General features: G+C 38.5%; 1 pseudogene; it reads right to left on the reverse strand.

Moving 5' to 3' along the window:
- Positions 1-2,713: 2,713 nt before the first annotated feature.
- LOC141685466 (synaptotagmin-3-like) lies at positions 2,714-18,244 on the reverse strand (annotated as a pseudogene).
- Between the last annotated feature and the right edge of the window lie 587 nt (positions 18,245-18,831).

Raw genomic sequence — 18,831 nt, forward strand, 5'->3', positions numbered from 1 at the left:
TCTCATTCAGCAAAAACACTATTCATAAGGGTTTCAAAATTTCCCAAAAATTGGGGTTATTACAGGGAAGATTGGGATACCAAGGAGAAGGCCTAGAAGCACAGAACAACTCCGAAAAAGAAGATCTTGTTTTCAACTTGTGATTCTTTGAATTAGTTGTAACTTTGGATGCTCATTTCCGTTCTTGTTGAACCTAGATCTCGTTTATTCGTACTTTGATTATTATTTAGTTTATTAAGACCTTGTTTATACCATGCTTTCATTGGAACCCATGGTGACGATGAGTTCGATTATGGGCTAATCGTTGTCATGGGATTCTAGCGGATTTACTTATGGATTTCAATAATTAATTGTTTCAATATCTTGGTGTGTGGTGATTGTATGATATCCTAGTATTGGTTGTGCTTATTCGTCTTATGTGCGTAGCTAACATATAAGATAGCGTGTTAATCTCTATTGAAGCGACAGTGAATATAGAGGTTTACAACTTGCCATGCTAGCATAGGTTCTTGTATGTGTATACATGATTCGTAGGTAACTCTAACCGTTTTACTTGCCCTATGTAATCAAGATAGATAACTTGTTCTTAAACCGTTATGTTGTCAAATTCTATAGACATATAGGGTCTTAATATAATTGGTGCCTATTCAGCTTCTATCTCTTTTGTGGATGTCTGGTAGAATGGTACTCGTGCAACGAAAGCTGGCGTTTATCAGTTTCGTGTTATCTGATTAGTGTCCTCACCATCACATGCTAAGGTTAAGAACGAGAAGGTTATTGAACGAAGTATTTAATGAAGTTAGAATCCCATGTTTGTCATATATATTAATTCAACTTCAATTCTCTTAGTTAATGTTATTTAGTATAATCTCTTAGTTTAATAAAAACCCAATTTATTATTTGTCTTAGCATTGAGCGATAACCATACATTGTTGCATAGGTGCATAAATTGAACTTAACCTAAACCAGTCTTTGTGGGAACGAATCTGATTTATATCTTATACTACTTGCGAACGCATACTTGCGTGAATATTAGCGTGTTTTTGCACTAACAGTTGAGCAGTTAGTCACACTCGCAATAACACAATTACTCTGTCATTCTCCCTCAAGACATCACCATCATTTACTTTGCTAATTCTCTGGTCTGCTGCTCATGCTATTGGTATCAACCTGATATACAATACCATGCTATTTCACTCTTTATCCAACGTCTAGTTCTGATCGTCTCGACGACCAGCGTCTATAATTAAAAGATACAACTTCAATCGTCTAAATGATAATTACTCAACGAACTGCACGTCAAAACCCTATCGTCTACCCATACGATAGCCCACACATAAATAAAACAGTCAAGCACAAGAACCTTGACCCAAGTACACACGTATTTCACATAGCACGTAAACAAATAATTCATATAACACATGACTTGGTTCTTCAAAACATTTTACCCAGTGCGCACCCGAAGGGTAGCGGTTGCGGGTTACCTACGATAAAAAAAAAAAGAACTGAATTGCAAAATAAGTGACTTTTTGAAAAAAAGGATTTATGTCTCAAAAGTATTTTTAATAGAAGCATAATATTCTTCTGAGTCTAGACACGTTCATTTCGTATTAAACAGACAAAAGGTCTATTTATTATGAATAAAATAAGAATAATTCAATTAAAACTATAAATTTTGAAAATAATAAAAGATATAATTTGAAATTGAAATATATATTTTATAATTTTTTTTTGAAATTACATTTTTGTAAAACGGACATTTCCCCGGGGTCAGAACCCCTCAAAATCAATCCCAAATAATACAATTCAACTACACTCTATTAAATTCAATAAATTTTAAACACACCATAATTTATATTTGCACGTATAAAGACGCAAGAAATGAAAATATGGAATTTTTGAATCTAAAATCTGACCCGCATTTCGTGATTTAGCGAACAACTTGCGAGTGAAACTAACTCAAAAAATTACCCAAATACATCTAAAATTCTCGGAATATTTAAAAACTAATAATATAAACTTTTCATAATTTTTAAAATATTTTTGAATTTTGCATCAAACCCACATTTTATGATTTAACGAACAAATGTGCGGGTAAATATAACCCGAAAAATTTCCGAAATAATTTTAAAATTCTCGAAATATTCAAATACTAATAAAATATAAATTTCACAATTTTTGAAATATTCTTAAATTTAATTTTAAATTTGCACTTAAATACAATCTGAAAATTATTTAGGGATAAATATTTGTCAAAATATTACTTTCTAAATTTTATAAATTCCTATAAATAATATTTGAAATTATAAAATCATAAAAATAATTTTAAATATTATTTAAATATTTATGAAAATAAATTTTCAATAAAATCACTTTTAAAGACAAAAATAAAATAATACGACTCAACAATTAATAATACAAATAATTCTCAATCACAATTGAGTCACACGCAATTAATATTACATATAACATATAACTGACAGAATATCCACTCAATCCCTAATATTACAAAACGAACTCAATTTACCGATATCAATAAAATGATCGGCTTTCAAATAAACTTTTGAAAATAATATAATTAAGTAAATATTTTTAGAAATTAACAAGGATCGAAACAACACTTAAAAATTAGCATATTACCATTTAATAACACGAACTCGTCAAACATGAATAAAATATCCACCATTTTACTCCTTCTAAATCAGAAAATCACTTAAACATATTCAAATAATACAAAAAAATGATTCTGAAAAATACGAAATATCACATGTAACACTCCATTTCTTGATTTGATAAGATAGAATTTCTTGTTCATCCGACCGTTGTCAACTACATCGGCCAGATTAATGCGAACATGCCCTAGTGATTCATGCATCCAACACGAAATTAAATTTGAATATTGATAATGTGAGGTGAAACAATTCAAAGCAAGAATGGAGATAATTAATACATTGTATAATATGGCCATACCTTGAACTTGAAAGATAACCTTTTTGTACTTGTGATTTCAACGTAAATAACATCATTTACAGGAGTCTCATCTAACATAAATTGAAATTCCTCCTCCCAAGTTGGGTCACGGGTTTTCTTGATTTTCTGGTGAAAATTGCAATAATCCAAAAATTAATCTATATTGTTAGAATAATATCAGATCCTCAAAATGGCCATTCTCTAATACCTTAAGGTTATAGATGAGTTGGTTACTTGACATGGTATCAGAGCTCAGGCTGGCAGAGGACTCAGGTTCGATCTCTGCTACCCCCAATATTTCTCACAATTTATGAGGGACATAGAGCGATGTTGTTTCTGTAAGTTCACCTTTGTTTTTTTTATATCTCCTCTAAAAACAACCAAAGCAGAAGGATTGGTGTGGTGCTTTTCCTCAAAATCTTTTGTGCTTACAATTGTGATAAGAAGTAAACCTGCTCCGTACCCGTTGCTGGACTTGGACCTTTTTACTGAAATTTTATTCATCGAATGTTGTAGAACAAGAGAGCCAGTTCTCTCATAGTCCTCTTTAAAAGGTATAAAAGTTAGATCTAACATGATTTTTCCTTTCTGCTTTTTGTCATGAGTGTCATTAGAATTTATGTTCTTAAGAAGATTCACTGCAAATTCCTCTCTCAGTCGGCACAAGTAGCTTCAATGGGATGAGCTGCATACCGAGCTTGTCATGCCTCCCAACCTAGGAATTACATAAGAAACTTATTTCCAAATTCAGATTCATATATATGTAAATAAAGTATGCTTCACAAAATATTATATCTGTTATGGATAAAAAACCAAGGTATTACTTGCTGTATTTAATACTAAGATTCGGGAGCTCAAGGCCTTTAATGGCTGCCCTCGTGTTTCGTGACTCAATCTGCCTTTACGAGATGCCTACGTATCTCTGTGAATTAGAGAATCAAGCCAAAAAATGTAGTTCTGATTGGTGGGGGTGAGACCCCTTATATAGATGTGGGAGTCCTTGAATTGGACTTGGTATAGGAGACTTGGTGGACAAGCCTCTGAATTAGGATAGACTTAGGAGTCCTAGGAAGTAGGAAGCTGATTCCTTATCCTTTTAGGTCCCCTTGAGGCTAATCTATAAGGATTTATATCCTTATCGGGACTCTTCTCAATAGCTGATTTTTCCCTTATTAATTAATTACGAAATTAATTAATAATTAGGGCTTTTGGGCCTTTTTTATTCCACCAGGCCTGATCTGGTCCATCAGGCTTAACCTTTCTGGTCTGAGTTTCATATATCTTTTTATTGGGCCTAGCAGCCCACAACTTGTACAATTAATGCAGTATTTAATTATACAATCATAATTTATTTATCCCTATCATTTGCCCCCCAACTTTTGGGAAACATTGAATAGGTTTCGCAGAAGTTAAGTCTATTTGTTCCCTTACAGGGTTTCGTTTTTCCGTAAAGTGTGGAGCGACCTACACGTTTACAACGAATTTTTCCTTTTATTTAGGAATTATTTTGATTTCCAGGAATTTTTCCCTTATTTCCGGGATTTTTTCCCTAATTTCTGGATTTTTCCCTAATTTTTCTGGGATTTTCCCTAATTTTTCTGGGATTTTTCCTTATTTTTCTGGGATTTATCCTTAATTTCTGGATTTTTCCCTTATTTTCTGGATTTTTCCCTTAATTTCTGGGATTTATCCTTAATTTCTGGAATTTTCCCTTAATTTCTGGGATTTATCCTTAATTTCTGGATTTTTCCCTTAATTTCTGGATTTTTCCCTTAATTTCTGGGATTTATCCTTAATTTCTGGAATTTTCTCTTAATTTCTGGGATTTATCCCTTAATTTTCTGGCTTAAAATCGATCAGAATGCATTCGAAATCGATCAGGATGCAGTCAAAATCGATCAGGATGCAGCCAAAATCGATCAGGATCCTGATCGAATTAGCTCAGGATCTTACACTCTGGTCGACAGGATTCCTGATCGATTTCGATCAGGATTCTGACCGAATTGGCCTTCAAAGTGACACCCTAGTCGATTGCTACACGGGCTTAATCGACCAGGATTCCTGATCGGTTTCGATCAGGACTCTGAACGAATTAAATGGCTCTCGACCATTCTGATCGAATGGAATATCGATCAGGATGCTGTTCTCCGTCGATCAGGACTCTGGTCGATCTTAGGGGATTTCTTCCCTCCTATTCGAATAAGATATCGATCAAGGCTCTCTTCTGTGTCGATCAGGACTCTGATCGATCTTAGGGGATTTCTTCCCTCCTGTTCGAATAGCATATCGATCAGGACTCTCTTCTCTGTCGATCAGGACTCTGATCGATCTTAGGAGATTTCTTCCCTTCTGTTCGAATAGCATATCGATCAGGACTCTCTTCTCTGTCGATCAGGACTCTGATCGATCTTAGGAGATTTCTTCCCTTCTGTTCGAATAAGATATCGATCAGGACTCTCTTTTGCATCGATCAGGACTCTGATCGAACCATATTAAGGTTCTGGTCGATTTTTGACTTTTTAAATTCCACAGGAGCTTCTAGATTGTTCCTGATACTTCTTGTAGATGGGCCTTTAGGTTGGGCCTGGCTAAATGGGCCTAAAAACGCCTCGTATTCCGAGCTTTTCGCCTATATAAGTGTAGTGTGGAGTGAGAATCCTCACTTCACTTCCCACTTCTCATTTCATCTCACATTTTTCTCTAAAGTTCTCCTTTTTGAAGGCGATTTCCGGTGACCAAAGCCACCGCAGCTCCTCCATTCTCAAGTATTTCTGGGTTTCAAGCCTTCAACCGAAGCATATTAATGGCGGACCGTGACCTAGCTCGTTTGCAGAAGATGAATGTCTCTAAGAGAGGTACAAACATCCAAATTCAATCTCCATATACTTCCCTCATTGATATGATTAACTCGAGAGGTGATGAATATCCTTCTCTGTCTAAGTTAGATTCGTATAATCATGGTAACACTTTTCATGAGTTAGATGGTAGGATAGAGTCTATGAATACCCTGTACAGACTTCCACCCCACCTTAGGATCACTCCAGCCGCCCCTGGGGATAGGACTTGTAATTGGGAGGGGGATACCCTGTTCATTTATCGAGGAGCCCTGACCGCAGGTCTTAGGTTCCCATTTCACGAATTTATTCCTCGTTTACTAGCCGATGTACGAATCAACCCTTGTCAACTCCCTCCTAACGCCTGGAGGAACATTATCTGTTTTATGGTCCTTTGTCTCAGGAATAGCTTTCCTCTTTCCGTAGCAGTCTTTAGGAAAGTTTTCCAATTCTATAATAGTTCCATGAGTCAGCCGGGCTGGGTTTTAATTCGCCAACGGCCCAAAATTCCCCATATCTTTGACAGTAACTCTATAGTTGAGAACAACCCTAAATGGAGGGATGAGTTTGTCAGGCTGACCTGGGCTGGGGGTGATTGGGCCACACTCTTCCGTAGGCCATTTTGCAAAGTATCAGATGGTAGTCCTGGTAGCATCAGATTAACTGATGAGGAGGAGGTGGCCTACCAAGCCTTAATTTCAGATGATGGGAAAACAGACACCTGGACCCTTTTAGAGGAATTTTCCTTGAAGAAAGTTGGTCTCTCCCAGGCCAGTGATAAGGGTAAATTTATACCTGCGTAATTATTTTTCCTTCTCTTTAATCGCACTTTTTCTTTTTTCTGGATTTTAATATTCCTTCTGCTTTTCCTTTCAGCTTGTGAGGCTATTAATAATGTCAATAGGCCCAAGGAGGGGGAATCTGGCCGCCAGAAGAGGGCCAAGTTAAACAGGGACCCCAGGAGCAAACCTGACGGTCCTACTTTCCTTAAGCCCCACGTCCCGGTGGTCGAGCTAGGGGACGATGTGGATCCTCCACTTAAGGCACATTCCTTCAGGCCTAACTGGGGCTTCAGGAGGAGCGATACGGTGGTTGGATCCACCAAACATGCCAAGGATTGGTCGTACCATTCCATCACTCCCCATGATTTCACTGACATTGTTACGGGGAGTGATGTCGAGACTATTGAGCTTCTGGGTTCTCAAGCCCAAGCTGTGGTAATTTTCTTTTTTCTTCTCTTCCTTTTGTGAATTTCAACTTTTCTTGTATCCCAATGAATTTGCGCCAACTCATACATATTTCTTTGCAGAGTAATACCTATTTCCAGGCGGCCCTACATCAGGCTAGATCTTGGAAGGGTAACTCTGATGTTTTTGAGAAGGAGATGAAGAAGTGGGAGGAGAGAGCCAAGGTCCTGGAGAAGAAGCTGGACACGAAGAAAGAGGAGCTGGCTAAGGCTCATTCCGAGCTGGTGAAACTCAGGAGCGATAAGGATAAGCTCATTGATGACTACATGGATTCTGACAAGTTTAAGAATCTCATGGAGATTCATGATGAGGGTCTTTACTCCCTACAGTTCACTCAGGGATGGGATGCGGCCGTGAAGGCTGTTTCTGAGAAGTACCAGGGCTTAGTCGACCCTAAGGACTTTATAAGTCCTGAGCAGGCTGAGTCAGAGGACAGCATAGATGCCCTCTTCGACTCTCCTCAGCCAGATGATCGCATCTTGGATCCTAACACTGCTTCTCCTCCCGCTTCTCCTGCGAAGGACGCTGAAGGCGCTGATAAGGAGGAAGAGAATGAAGGCTCCCACATGGAGGAGTAGTTTTTCTATTTTGTAATTTTATCCTTAATTTATGTCTGGACTTTTGTTTGTATTAAAACTTATTACCCTGCGGGGCTATGCTACTTTCCTTATTTGCATTCTCTCCTTCATTTTTCCGATACTTTAATATTCAAACTTGGCTTAATGGGCCACACAAGTATTATCACAACTCAAACATCCATAGGTTGAAATAATTTCGAACTCTTCAATTTCAAGTCTGGTTTTCCAAAACCTTACATAATATGGGTTCGACCCTGATCTATAATAGCTAACAAAGCTTCAAGGTGCTTTTAAACCTACTTGTCATAATGACAAGTGAGAATCGTACTTCGACCATCTTACACGTAGTAAACCTTCAGGTTTTGTGCGTGCCAGGTTCTCGGGACTTCAAAACCATCCATAGTCTCCAGCTTGTAGGTTCCTCTACCCTGAACGCTCTTGACTTTATACGGCCCTTCCCAATTTGGGGCAAGCTTTCCTTTCTGTCCGACACCAGAAGCCTCTATTTTTCTCAAGACTAGGTCACCTTGTTTGAAAAACCTCTCTTTAACCCTTAGGTTGTAGTAGAATGAAGCCTTTTTCTGATATTCTACTATCTTTGCGTGTGCTTTATCTCGCACTTCATCAATTAAATCCAGGGCTAATCTCTGCCCTTCCTCATTTTCTTTCTCATCGAAGGCCTGAATCCTTGGAGAGGAATGTGATATCTCCACGGGAACTACTGCTTCCGCCCCATATGCCAACATGAAAGGAGTTGCATCTGTCGTGACTCTACAAGTAGTCCTGTAGGCCCATAATATTGGAAGTATCTCATCTACCCAATTATTTCTTGACTTCTCGATCCTCTTCTTTAGTCCATCCAGGATTATCCGATTTGCTACCTCCGCTTGCCCATTGGCTTGCGGGTGAGCCACAGAGGTGAACCGTAACTCAATTTCATTTTCTTCGCAATACTTCTTGAATTCCTCGTTGTTGAATTGTGTTCCATTGTCAGTGACGAGGATACGGGGAATTCCATATCGGCACATAATGTTTTCCCACAGGAATTGTGCAACCTGCTTAGTTGTGATTTTGGCCAAAGGTTTGGCTTCGATCCACTTAGTGAAATAATCAATGGCTACAATCAGAAACTTCCTTTGTGCTGTGGCCATAGGAAAAGGCCCTAGAATATCCATCCCCCACATAGCAAAGGGAATAGGTGAGTTGATAGAGGTCAGCATCTCGGGGGGTTGTCTGGCGACTGGTGCATGCTTCTGACAACGATCACACTTCTTTACATATTCTTTGGCATCAGCCATCATTTCTGGCCAATAGAAGCCTAAACGAGTTATCTTATGAGCCAAGGCCCTGCCCCCCAAGTGTTGCCCACAAATGCCTTCATGCACTTCCTCAAGAGCCAAGCGTGCCTCATCGGGCCTGAGACACCTCAAGTAAGGAACCACGAAAGATATTTTATATAGAATCCCATCTATCAAAGAGTACCTTAGTGCTCGAACAGTTAACTTCCGTGCCTCAATTGTATCGCTTGGCAACCAACCGGTCTGAATGTGAGCCTTGATGGGATCAATCCATGATGTCTCCAAGCCTACGGGAGCCACAAGCTTAACATCTATGCTTCGTGTCTTCAAAACACGGAAGTACACACTTCCTGAACTTTCTTCAATCTCAGATGAAGCAAACTTTGATAGCGCATCTGCTTTAGCATTTTCTTCCCTTGGAATGTGTTCAACATGGCATTCATTAAATTGGGTCATCACAGCCCTTACTAAGCGAACATACTTTGCCATCGTATCATCCCTTGCTTCAAATTCTCCCTTTACCTGGGATATGATCAACTTCGAGTCTCCACGGACCTTTAAGTTTTTGACTCTAAGTGTCCCAGCTAGACCAAGGCCAGCAATCAGGGCTTCATACTCTGCCTCATTGTTTGTGGTTGGGAAGTCTAGCTTCATGGCATACTCAATTAAGAATCCATCAGGGCTTTGCAAAACCAACCCTGCTCCACTGGAATTTGTTTTTGATGCTCCATCAAAATAGAGAACCCAATATTCTTTCTCCTTGTCCCCATTGTCGACTCCCTTGTCTTGAGGTGTGGTATCTTCCTGCCCCCCGACTTCTTGGTTGGGTATGGTACATTCCACCACGAAGTCAACTAGTGCCTGGGCTTTTATGGCCATACGTGGCTTATACTTGAGATCGAACTCTCCCAACTCTATTGCCCACTTAATTAGTCTCCCACTTGCCTTGGGACTGTGAATGATATTTCTCAGTGGCTGATTTGTTAGCACTTCAATTTGGTGAGCTTGAAAATAAGGACGCAGCTTTCTTGAAGCCATCACCAAGGCTAAAGCGAATTTCTCAATGGCTGAATAATTCAACTCAGCACCATGCAAAATTTTGCTGACATAGTATACGGTTTTCTGGACTTTCAGTTCCTCCTTAACCAACACCGCGCTCAAGGCGCTTTCTGAAACAGCCAAGTACAAGAATAAAACTTCACCCAGAACTGGCTTGGCCAACAACGGGGCCTGGCCCATATACTTCTTTAACTCTTCAAATGCCTTCTGATTTTCCTCACTCCATACAAAGTCTTTAATGTTCTTTAATGACTTGAAGAATGACAAGCACTTGTCTCCTGACTTGGAGATGAATCGTCCTAGCGCAGCAACCCTTCCTGTGAGTTTCTGAACATCCTTGACAGTTTTTGGGGGTTCCATGTCCAGGATTGCCTTTATTTTATCGGGGTTAGCCTCAATTCCCCTCTTTGAGACCATCAATCCCAAGAATTTTCCAGATCCTACTCCGAAAGCACACTTCGTGGGATTCAACATCATCTTGTGGTACCTCAGGACCTCAAAAGCTTCCCTCAAATGGGTTATATGATCAGTCTTTACTAGACTCTTGACTAGCATGTCATCAACATAGACTTCCATAGTCTTCCCAATAAGATCCTTAAAAATTTTATTCACCAACCTTTGATAGGTGGCTCCTGCATTCTTGAGACCAAACGCCATAACAAGATAACAATAAACACCAAAGTCAGTGATAAATGATACCTTTGGAATGTCATCCTTATGCATTTTGATCTGGTTGTATCCGCTAAACCCATCCATGAAACTCAGCATCTCATGTCCAGCGGTGGCATCAATCAAAGTATCAATTCTAGGCAGCGGAAAACAGTCTTTGGGGCATGCATCATTCAGATCGGTGAAGTCTATACACATCCTCCACTTTCCATTAGCCTTCTTCACCATTACAGGGTTTGCTAACCACTCCGGAAATTGAATCTCCTCAATGAAACCAGCCTCTAAGAGCTTTTCCACTTCCTGCTTTATAGCCTCTTGTCTTTCCGGGGCAAAATTTCTTTTCTTTTGTTTCACTGTCTTCCGACTTGGATCCACGTTTAGCTTGTGAGTAATTAACTCCGGGTCTATGCCTGGCATATCAGCTGCTGACCATGCAAACACATCACTATTTTCTTGCAAAAATTTCACTAACTTCCCTCTAAGGGGCTCCTCTAATGTGGCTCCAATGAAAGTCATCCTCTCAGGATTCTTGGGATCTAAAGGAACCGAAACCAATTCTTCTGCTGGCCTTCCTCTATTCTCATCATTTTCTCGATCATCCATATCTTCAATAGGGAGAACCTGCCCCCCGACTCCATCTGCCCTCAAAGAGGCCACATAACAGCTTCTAGCCATTTTTTGATCTCCTCTCTCTTCTCCAATCCCGTTTCGGGTGGGAAACTTCATGACTGAATGGTAGGAAGAGGGGACTGCCTTGAAGGCATGTATCCCTGTTCTCCCCATGATAGCATTATAAGTTGAACTAGCCTTTACCACTACGAAATCCAGCATCTGCGTTGCTTGCCTTGGCTCCGTACCTATGGTGGTTGGCAACTTGATTATCCCTTCCACAGGACATTCTACTCCAGCAAATCCATATATCGGCATGTCGGTTGGTGTTAACTGGGAGTCGTTATACCCCATCCTTAGAAAGGTGTCGTGGAGCAAGATATCCACAGAAGCACCATTATCCACAAGGACCCTCTTAACCGGGCTATTTCCTATTATTGGTGTTATGACCAGCGGGTCGTCATGGGGAAACTTCACACCCTCTAGGTCGGAATCATCAAAAGCCAATGTTACTTCTGTCCTGGCCCTCTTCGGGGCTTCTCCAACAATATGCATAACCTCTCTAGTATATGCCTTTCTGGAATTTTTGGACAATCCAGCAGCAGTTGGACCTCCAAAGATCGTGTTTATCACAGGCCCTTGAGGTCTCGGCCCTCCATAAATGGTGTTTATAACTGGTCCTCTAGGTTGGGGATTCCGCCCCTGATCATCTTGGTCCCTCCTACGATCTTCAAAGTTCTTCCTTCCATTATTATTTCTGTCCCCTCCATCTCCAGTATACTTATTCAATCTTCCTTTTCGAATCAAAAACTCAATTTCATCTTTCAATTGCCTACACTCATCGGTGTCATGGCCAACATCTTTGTGAAACCTGCAATACTTGCCCCTATCTAGCTTGGCGGGATCAGCCTTCAAGGGCTTAGGCCAGCGAATATCTCTGTCTTTCTCAATCTCCATCAAAATCTGACTTCTGGGAGCATTCAGCTTAGCGTATTCAGTGAACTTTTGCCCAAGTCCTCCCTTCTTGGGGGTTGAATCAGGGTTTTGTTCGGTTCTAGGATATTTGTCCTTAGCGATATACTCCAAATCAGTTTTTCGTTTCTTGCCTCCAGTGGGCTCATTACTTACTACGGTCTTCCTCATACTTTCTTCAACCTTGATATACTTCCCTGCCCTCTCTTGGAGCTGCAACATGCTCTCAGGGGGTCGTTTGGCCAAAGACATCTTAAAAAACTCATCCCTAGTTCCTTGTTGCAATGCTATCATGGCTACCTTATCATCAAGATCTGGGACTTTTAAAGCCTCCTTTGTAAAACGATTCAGGTAATCTCTTAAGGATTCCTTAGCTCCTTGCACAAGACTCATAAGAGATGCTGAACTTTTCTCATGGACTCTTCCACTGATGAATTGCTTAATAAAAGCCTGACTTAGTTCTCTGAATGATCCAATAGAATTTGGGGGTAGGCGACTGTACCATCTTTGAGCCATACCCGACAGGGTTTGAGGGAAGGCCCGACATTTTATAGCATCATTCACGGGTTGCAGCAGCAGTGCATTAGAGAATGTCCTAACATGATTAGCGGGGTCTCCCGTGCCATCATAGGCTTTGATAGTGGGCATCTTGAATTTTCTCGAGATATGGGCATTCATTATCTCTTCTGTGAAGGGTGGAGTTGGATCATCAGGATCTCCAAGGGGAAGGAGATTGCTTGGATCAGTTCTTGGGACAGCAGCCCTTCTTCTTACCGGACCATCCAGGTCTATGATAGGAGGATGATTTCTCCCCCTAGGAGGTATGTGGGATCTGGTGGCTTGGTGAGCCTCCAAATCACGTCTCAGCCTTTGGATTTCAGCCTCATGAGCCCTGATCTTTTCCTGCACTTCTTGGGGATTCGCCCCTGGGGTGCTTTGGGGGCGTTGCCTTCCATCGGCCATTGGCTCTTTTCCAGGACGCCTCCTTCTCGGGGCCACTTCATCATCCGAAGATTCGGAGTCTCTCTCAGTGTATGGACCAGAAAATTCCCGATCCTCAGGGATAGGATCCAAACCTCGTATATAGGGGGGCGACCGCCCTCGTGCTTCGCTTCGCCCAGCATATCCACTTCCTCCAACCTCAGGGTGAAGGGGCATCCCATAAGGGGGGTTAGTAGTAACAATAGTTGAATATTTATACCCGACGGGTCGAGAATTCACAGGTATATGTATTTGTTGAACTTGAGGATTCGTACCTTGAATAATCGGGGGAGTTGTCCCTTGTGGCTGAGGATGAGTTGCCCCTGTCTGGGCTTCCCCCTGAGTAGATGCATAAGTTGAATGGGGAGGAACCTCCACGGTTGATGAAATCACCTGGGTTGTCCCTGATGGTGTTCCCTCCTCCAGAGTGCTGGTTGTTCTCCGTGTTCTCGCCATGGTTGTTGTTGCGTTTTTCCCACAGACGGCGCCAAATGTTATGGATAAAAAACCAAGGTATTACTTGCTGTATTTAATACTAAGATTCGGGAGCTCAAGGCCTTTAATGGCTGCCCTCGTGTTTCGTGACTCAATCTGCCTTTACGAGATGCCTACGTATCTCTGTGAATTAGAGAATCAAGCCAAAAAACGTAGTTCTGATTGGTGGGGGTGAGACCCCTTATATAGATGTGGGAGTCCTTGAATTGGACTTGGTATAGGAGACTTGGTGGACAAGCCTCTGAATTAGGATAGACTTAGGAGTCCTAGGAAGTAGGAAGCTGATTCCTTATCCTTTTAGGTCCCCTTGAGGCTAATCTATAAGGATTTATATCCTTATCGGGACTCTTCTCAATAACTGATTTTTCCCTTATTAATTAATTACGAAATTAATTAATAATTAGGGCTTTTGGGCCTTTTTTATTCCATCAGGCCTGATCTGGTCCATCAGGCTTAACCTTTCTGGTCTGAGTTTCATATATCTTTTTATTGGGCCTAGCAGCCCACAACTTGTACAATTAATGCAGTATTTAATTATACAATCATAATTTATTTATCCCTATCAATATCCTAAGCTACAATTGCATCTTTTTTTTACTATAAGTTACAAAAAAAAATCTTTATATATAATGAATATGATTACCATCATAGATTCATAGTAGCTGGTTCAAGGTTTATGGTAATGGTTCTAGTCAAATGGAGCCCTATAAATACAAAACCCCGTTTACAATCCTCTTGTTTTTCTAAATAAATATTTGGATAATTATAATATTAGAATTTCTAAATGTTTAACTGCAAAATTAACTAATATTACAAATTATCTGTATCAACTACAATATATAGTTTTAGTTGATTAGTTAGGATTTGTATTTGATTAAAAAATATATAACTCAATAACAAAACCTTTTCCCAATCGTAGACATATATCTGAAGGACATGGGACTGAGGATCCTTTATGGTAAGCTTGAAGTCCTCGTTCCACTCTGGGTTCAAATTGTTCATCTTAATGGAGGTCTTTTTAGTAGGAAGTCTTTCACCACTGAGACCAAGTTTTACATACAAATCAGATGCACTCAGCAAGTTCATGTCCAGAAGCTTCTCCGCATGTAAACCCTTCACATGCAATAATCTTACGGGTTTCTTAGCTGCTCCCCTGCATACATGAGGCCGAATTTAATAGTTTGGTTTCAATACAATCGATAGTGGCTGTTAAATAAGATGTTAGAAGAAGGCCCAACTAGATTTATATTCTAAAACTCCCCCTCACTCGAAAGCCCATTTTTGGGTCGAAAAGTGGATCACGGGCGCCCATATTTGGGGCATAAATTTGCATTTCGTGTCCCTCATAAATTGTGAGAAATGTTGGGTGTGGCAGAGATCGAACCTGAGTCATTTTCTAGCCTGAACTCTGATATCATGTCAAATAACCAATCCAAGTAAAACCTTAAGATGCAGTTGGGCCTTCCTCTAATACTTTAAGAATTTAGATGAGCTGGTTACTCAACATGGTATCAGAGCTCTGGCAGGTGGCAGGGGACTCAGGTTCGATCTCTGCCACCCCCAATATTTCTCACAATTTATCTTGGACACGAAAGACAAATCCATTATTCGACCCAAAAATGGGCTCTCGGATGAGTCGAGAATCATTCTAAAGAAGACATGGAGCAAGATGCATCATAATGTTTTATTTTTTTTAGAATACTTGGTATTAAATAACCGCACTATCTAAAAACAGGAGCCCAAACACGTTAACTTGCTGAGTTGCTGTATCAGGATGCAATTACATACTTAATGGCTATTTTAGATTTACAGTCTACCAAAAGAATCATTCCGTCATTCTTCAATAACTTACGATGAAGGGTCAAGAATTGGTATTTCATAAGTCTGGGGCCAAACTCCAAAGGAAGAGGCTAGCCATTTATCTTTTTATTATTTCCTGCAATATCCCAAGAATTAAATCAAATGCAGCTAAAAATTAATGTCAATATACTCAATTTAACTACTTCTTTTTTTTATTGTTTCCTGCAACAACCCAATAATTAAATCAAATGCAACTAAAAATTAATGTCAAACTACTTAATTTAACTACTTGTCTTTTTATTGTTTCCTTCAACAACCAAAGAATTACATCAAATGCAACTAAAAAATTAATGTCAATCTAGTCAATTTAACTATCAAGAAAGTCTGATTCACAATTATAATTAGCAAGGTGAATTTTTTCCATCCAATCATTTAGCACCTAGTTCACACGTATAAGTCACCTCCGCCTAATTAGCTCTTATTCAATATTGCTGACTAAATAGAAGCACACATTATTAACATTTCAAGATTCGTCAAACAAATTCACTGAGTTATGAATAGTATTATCCTTTAATTTCTCGAAACGAAATAAAAAATAAACGTAACTGTGTACATCATATAAATAAGTTTTTTAAATAAATGCTACACTAATGGGACAAACATTTTCTACTTTCAAATCCTAACAGATTAATTCCACCCTCAACCTGATACATTTTATAACCATGTTTTTCTTCTTTAATCCATAATTTTATATATGTCAATATGCACTCTTCACGATCAATAGGGCGAGTAACCAAAACGAAGCTCTCGACGAGTATATTCAAGTTCTGCAATCCATACACCTGCAGAATCATCAAGTAATTTTCTATATTTTTAATTAAATTTGAATTTAATTTAATTAAATTAGGACATTTGATTTTGATGTTATTTATGTGTATTGGTGATTGCATGTTGTAGATCATTGAATTCTTGTAAATTTGATATATTATATGACTGATTTTGAGCTTCATATCATGGAGAAATCAGTGTTTGATTCTCGAATTTATAAAATTAGGGTTTATATGCTTTGAATGTTCTTAATTGAAATTTAAGGATTTTTGATCTAGGGGTTATTAGTAAAATTGATTAGTACCAATAGATAGATCGTGTAAAAAGGAATCGAATGAAGTTGGTTTGAAGTACAGAGGATTCCTGGATCGAGTTCGCCGGATTTTTGAACTTTTCGCCGGAGTTTATGGCCGATGTGGCCGGATTTTGCGTTCCAGGCATGGTTTGTGAAATTTTTTGCTTGATTGGTGTTTCTGGGAAGGTTGTAAATAGATTCCAAGCAAAAACCAGATCAAACCATATCAATTTGAGCATTAATCGAGGTCGCTAGAACTTCCCGACCTCGCCGGATTCTACAAAATCTCTGGCGGGTCTGGGTTGTTCTTGGCAACCCGATTGCTGACCCGTTTTCCTGATTTTTAACCCGCTTTTGATCTTCTTTTGCTCAGTTTCAATTCTAAAACTTGTTTATGTGATTTTTTTATTTAAAAATAATTCAAAAATTGTATTTTTAATTTCTAAAATACATTTTTAAATTTTTAAATTTATTTTAATTATTTATAAATTCAGAAATAAATATAAATTAATTAATTTTAGTTAATAATTAATTATTTAATTGGTCAATTAATTTAAATATTAATTAATTAAATTATTTATTAATTAATTTTAATTGATTATTTAATTAGATTTAATTATTTCTTTTGATTTAAAAATTCTGAAAAATAGTTTCGAGCTTTAAAGTATTTTTCTAAATTATATTTAAGGATCAATAATTACTTATAAATTATTTTAAAGCCAATTTCGAGTATTCGAACCTTGTTATTTAATTATAAAATGATTTTTTACCCGTTTTAATTCCGAAAAATGCTTAAAAATTCGTGTTAAATGCCAAAAAAATCATTTTAACCCCGAACCTTCTTTGAAAAATTATTTTTATCGAATACTTTACGTGCTATGAGCTATGTTTTATCTGATTGATGTGTTATATGCCTATGTGTTCCTTGTTTGACTGTTTTAGTCATAACTTTCAATCCGTATGTCGGATTTGGGTGAAACAGAGGGTAGATAAAAGCTTATAATGTCTGTATGACGATTAGAATGATATGATATTGAGTATTTATAGATACTTGAGATTTATAGCAGAGGAATCGATGCGTTGGAAAGCAAGTGATCAGTAAACAGAACCGATAGACGAGTGCAAGTGAAATTGGAAATCAGTTGAGATAAGGCAAGTATTCTTGAACCTTCTTGTGATATATTCCAAGTATTCCATAATTTTCTTGAGACATATTGCAAGTACCCTGATCAGTTCATGTTTTTATTGCAATTGCTTTGAATTTAAGTAAGTTATATCATATATCAACATGTGATAGTTGAGTGGCTTAACCCTAAACCCTAACCAGCTCATTTGATACTTGAACTGTAAGCCTTATTCATTGTAAACCATTGATTGTTGAATTCCCAAACACTAAACCACCCAAATATGATACTACTCCACAAATACATTCACACAAAATACCAAATACTGAAACAGAACTGCTTGAACATACAGGAACTCATGTATTCTACAATATCTTGTAACATTAGAGAGCCAAACCCTGTATAACCATTAAACCATTGTCCATCTACTACCTGATTTTTTTACAGGCTTGAAGCCATTCTTCATACTTACCTTGATATATCATTACGATACTCATTAATTGCATTATGCTTGGAGACAAATATCTTATTAATATTGATTATGATCTTGTTTTATTGAATTACATTGTTTATCATATTAAATTGTTATAGAATTGGATGGTTTTTTTCTAAATGTGGACCAAATTCGTGGTCGTATTTGGCCAATGTGTGACTTGGATCCAGTATATAGAGAAGAGCTGTGTGCCTTACTCAGGGTTAGTGCGTGACTGATCAACAGCTTAATCTTAGTTTTTAAAATTAAAAGTGAATATCCAATTCTAATAATTGTTTAGTAAGAAACATGATTCCTCCGAATCATTTCATTTTGATCACTGCTTATCCTCAATTATTGTCATTGTGACTTGCTGAGCTAGTTAGCTCACTCTTGCGAATCTTTTTATATTCTTTTCTAATTAAGAAGGAAACTGTTGGTAGCGAGGATCCCCAGACCAGTGTGTGATGTAGAATTCCAGGTTGAGTTGGAATGAGCTAGTAGGAGAGTTATGTTTCAATTTTGAGTTTTGCAAGTTTGTAAGGATGTTTAATTATCAGTTGTAAGTTAAACTAGTTGGGATTTGGTACGATGTAATGT

This window comes from Apium graveolens, chromosome 9 (genome assembly GCF_009905375.1).
Source record: "Apium graveolens cultivar Ventura chromosome 9, ASM990537v1, whole genome shotgun sequence".
NCBI classification, from domain to species: Eukaryota; Viridiplantae; Streptophyta; class Magnoliopsida; order Apiales; family Apiaceae; genus Apium; species Apium graveolens.